We start from the raw sequence: 5,000 nt of genomic DNA, 5'->3' as shown, positions 1-5,000 counted from the left end.
AATAATATGTTACATTTACTCAATAGTCAAGATAAAACTCTGAGTTTCAGATGCCGAAGTGGAAATCAACAACACCATCTCTTCGGTTATCTGGCCATCTGAAAAACGGTATGAAAAAATACCGTTATATAAAGGGAAATTACTGTGTTATAATTCTGCTCGCGACCCACGTGCGTACTTATACGTCACTATGAAAACGTACACATCTTCACTCGCATTTTTCACCAAATATATACGCATATATATACAAACTCATATACACACACATGCGTACCGTAAAAGTTCATACATACGTCTATATACGCACAAGCACAAGAAAAACCATGGTTAAAGGTAACAGAAAAAAACATAAGGAAGTATAAAAATCTTAAAACCACGTTCATATACGGACATACCCCTATGCACTCATACACACACACGCCCATATGTACATACCCGCACATGTTTATATACGCATACATACACACGCATATACAAAAAATGAATATACATATGTCCCCCCCCCCCAAAAAAAAAGAAAAAATACTAAGTAAAAACGTCTATATATATATGTGCATTCTTATGCCCGCACACACACACACATCTAAAACTGCCCACTCATACATATTCACACGTGTACAAATGAATCTATATACACATCTATATAGGCACAGTAAAAAATGCAGGATAGAAAAGTACAGAAAAAATTGTGTGAAAATAAAAAAATATATATGAAATAATAAAAGGTATAATGAGATAAAAAAACTTTTTGGGACATAATATAGAAAGCAATTTCTATCTGTTTTCTTTAGGGGACCAAAAACGTAACAAAAATTTAGTCACATGTGGGCATGATCCGAAAAGTTCTGTCCTTGAGTTTAGACATGTAGTAGGGTCTAAGCTGCTTTTCCAGATAAGCCATCTCTCCATGTCGCATAGACCGCACCTTCCGCTGCCGTTGGTGTAGGGCTTACATTTGGCCAAAATCTTCCAATGGATGTTATAATCGACACCTTTATCTTTTAAAGACCAAATATGATTAGATAATTTTGTCGCATTTCTTTTCTTCCAGTGCCTAAAACTCAAGGCGTGGTTATTGAACCTGGCCTTGAAATTACCCTCTGTAAGGCCCACGTATTTCTTCGTCGAAACAGTGTCTTTAGTGATTATAGAGTCCACGGTAGCTTCATAGATGATGGTCTCGGACATGCAAGCTCCATTTAGCGGGCACAATTTTTTTATTCCTGCATGAACAGCTGTTTTCTTGTTGTGGTTTTTGTGTGTTATGTGTGATTATATTTTTAAAATTGGTAGTAGAACTAAAACTAATTTTTAAATTGTGTTTATTGAAGAGTTTCCTATAAGTATGGTTAACTGGAAAATGTCTACCTATCAGTGTTAAGTAATATTTACCTATATTGAAGGCCACCTCGGGTGAGTAAGAGGGTGTAAACCAGTTGATCTTCCCATTTCTATTTTTCCTCTTCTTTACTGTTGGGCTAGTAACAGGTGTATATTTTACTTTTTCGCTAAAACCACTATCTTTTAAAGCCTTATTATAAACTGGGGCAACGCTATTAAAAATGTCCTTATCGGAGGAGAGGCTAGAAATTCTCTTACTAATATTTTTAACTAAATTTTTGAATACTATAGGGGGATGGCATGAACCTACATTAATATAACTAAGTCTATCATTGGGCTTCCTATAAGGCTTATAAATATTCTTATTTAGATCTAAAGAAACGTCTAGGAAATTGACAACTGTTAGGTTAGTATCTATAGTTATACTAAGTCCGAAGTATTTCATTAATTGGATAATATCCTTCCTAAAACGATCCTGTGCTGGTCCATTTGTATTAGCGGTTAAAGCGAGGGCATCATCTTTGTAGATGGCGAAATATACGCCAGGAAATGTCTTACCTAAAGTATCTAGGAGAAAAAATCCAATAAGATCGCAAATGCCTGCTCCAGCATATGACCTCATGCTCACATCGAAAGCACCATCTGTGTCGGTATTTTTGACCCACTTTGCGTTCTCACTGAAAAGTAAGGTCTTTCTAGCATGGAAGATTATGTCCTTATCATTTGTACTGATTTCTATGAAATCGCTAGCGAAGACGAGGGCTTTATCTAGCAGTTCTTTAGAGATAGAGGCATAAAAATCAACAATATCGAATTGTGTAAACCTCGCTTTTTTCTTATTCTTAATGACTTTAAACCAGTCTACGACTTCTATGCTATTGGACCATTGTACTAGCCTAGTAGCGGTCTTAATTTTCGTATTTATTTTATCTAAAATTTCTTTACTAATAATCTCAAGTTCTGACTTAGCTGGGTTGATAAGCCTACATTTAGGGTTGGAAAGGAAGTTCTCTTTCTGGTATTTAATTGTAATAAAGGCCTCTTTTTGGGGGAGGACTTCTATTTTTTTATCTAATTTAAGTTTAGCGGCGATAACGCTAGCTTCTTTATTAATGTCATTATATGTCTGGCCTAGCCTTAGTGTAATTATTAATGATGCTGTTGTGTATATATGCTGTTATCTATCAGGTATAAGTTCTTGGTATTATCCGAAAAAAGTGCTTTTTTCTTGGAGCTTTTTATATGTTTTATATCTTTTTTCAATTTATGTTGGAAATTGTTAAAAGACTTACGAAATTTTATTTTATTCATAATTTTCAGTAGGTCCGCTTCGAAATCTTCCAAGCCTTTAATCTTGGGAGGGAATTTTTTTAGATTTTATACGATAGAAAGTATTTTTCATGGTGTCCACTTCTGTATTAAAAAAGAAAGCTTTCCATCTCATGCGCTTAATTAGATCAGTAATTTTCTCTAAAAGTTTCTTTGAATAAAGTTCCCTTGATGGGATTGGTATATTTTTCATAGAATAATCTATGTAATATGCGTCCATATTAAATTCTCCTGTGTGTAAGAGTCCTCAGCCGATGTTAGGCGATAATCCAAAAAAGCTGTATTAGCTCTTAGTGAAGAATAGCGTCGTCCGGGAGGTAACTTATTGGCAAAAACGGTAAGATAACAAAAGAAAGAAAGAGACCTCAATATTATGTAAATAGAGGAAATTTATCTATAAAATAATATGTTACATTTACTCAATAGTCAAGATAAAACTGAGTTTCAGATGCCGAAGTGGAAATCCACAACACCATTCGGTAATCTGGGCATCTGAAAAACGCTATGAAAAAATACCGTTATATAAAGGGAAATTACTGTGTTATAATTCTGCTCGCGAACCCACGTGCATACTTATACGTCACTATGAAAACGTACACATCTTCACTCGCATTTTCGCCAAATATATACGCATATATATACAAACTCATATACACACACATGCGTACCGTAAAAGTTCATACACACGTCTATATACGCACAAGCACAAGAAAAACCGTGGTTAAAGGTAACAGAAAAAAACATAAGGAAGTATAAAAATCTTAAAACCATGTTCATATACGGACATACCCCTATGCACTCATACACACACATGCCCATATGTACATACCCGCACATATTTATATACGCATACATACACACGCATATACAAAAAATGAATATACATATGTCCCCCCCCCCCCCCAAAAAAAAAGAAAAAATGCTAAGTAAAATCGTCTATATATATATGTTCATTCTTATGCCCGCACACACGCACACATCTAAAACGTCTATATATATATGTGCATTCTTTACATACATCATACTGAATACACATATATATAATGAATGTCATGGCTTTTCAATAACACAAACACACGTCCGCTATCTATGACATATATGCACACATATTCTTCGCGCTCTCTATGAAGAAAACACCGTCGACTTTTTGACGTACACAATATTTTAATCATTTAGAAATATTTTTAACTGAATATGAATATATACATACATATATGAGGGGGTACCCTATAGAAACTGGAACTTTGCAATGTTATTTTATTTACTGTTACATGTTTACACTTTTATCGCCTTCATAGTATTCTCCATTTCAAGCAATGCATCGGTCCAGATGCGTTTTCCAATGTCCGAAGCAGTCCTGGAACGCTTGCGAAGCGATGCCTTTTAACGCCTCCGTCATTTTTTTTCTTCATCTCTTCCATATATGCAAAACCTTATCCTTTCAGGGTTTTTTCATTCAGGGGTACAAAAAGAAGTCGCAGTGAGCAAGACTGGGTGAATAGAGAGGGTAGGTAAGCTGGGTCATGCCATTTTTCGTCAAAATCTGTCTCACACTCAAGACGGTGTACGCAGGTGCATTGTGATGAAACCACCACTCTCCACTTTTCCACTGGCCGGAGCGTTATTGTCTCGCAAACATTTCAGGACTGCTAAGTAAAATGTCTGGTCAGCAGTTTAACCAGGAAGAACAAATTCTGTGTAGACAATTACTTTCGCATCGATGAAATAAATCAACATCGCCTTGACAATGGACTTCACTTGGCGATCCACTTTGGGGCGTGGTGACATTGAATGCTTCTATTGACTTGACTACTGCATCGAGTCCAGGTTGTAGCTGTAGCAGCAGCTTTCATCACCAGTGATGGCCTTCGAAAAGGAGGTCTGGATCAACTTTCAACTGTTTTTTCAGTTCACGACATGCATTCAGTCATGGCTGCTTTTGATCTTCCATGAGCAAACGAGGCACAGATTTTGCTGCAACTCTTTTCATTTGCAATTCCTCGCTCAAAATTCATTGGCAGAAGTTCGAGGACACACCAGTCATATCAACAATTTCGTCTATTGTACGGCGACGGTAATCCAAGATCAGTTAGTGAATTCGGGAGTTCGACGGTGGTCCTGAACGAGGTTGGTCTTCAAGCGACAAGTAACCATTCCTAAAGCGTGAAAGCCACTCGTAAACTTGTGTTTTGCTCATGGCAACGGCATGCAAGCTGTTTGAAGCATGACGACTGTTTCGACTGCCGTTTTCTTCAGAAGAAGACAGACTTTCACAGAAGCACGCTGTTCATTCGTTTCAGCCATCGCAAGAATCGACGAACAAGGGAGAA

This window comes from Octopus sinensis, linkage group LG4 (assembly GCF_006345805.1).
Source record: "Octopus sinensis linkage group LG4, ASM634580v1, whole genome shotgun sequence".
Taxonomy (NCBI): domain Eukaryota; kingdom Metazoa; phylum Mollusca; class Cephalopoda; order Octopoda; family Octopodidae; genus Octopus; species Octopus sinensis.
Note: the sequence above shows the minus strand (reverse complement) of the source record.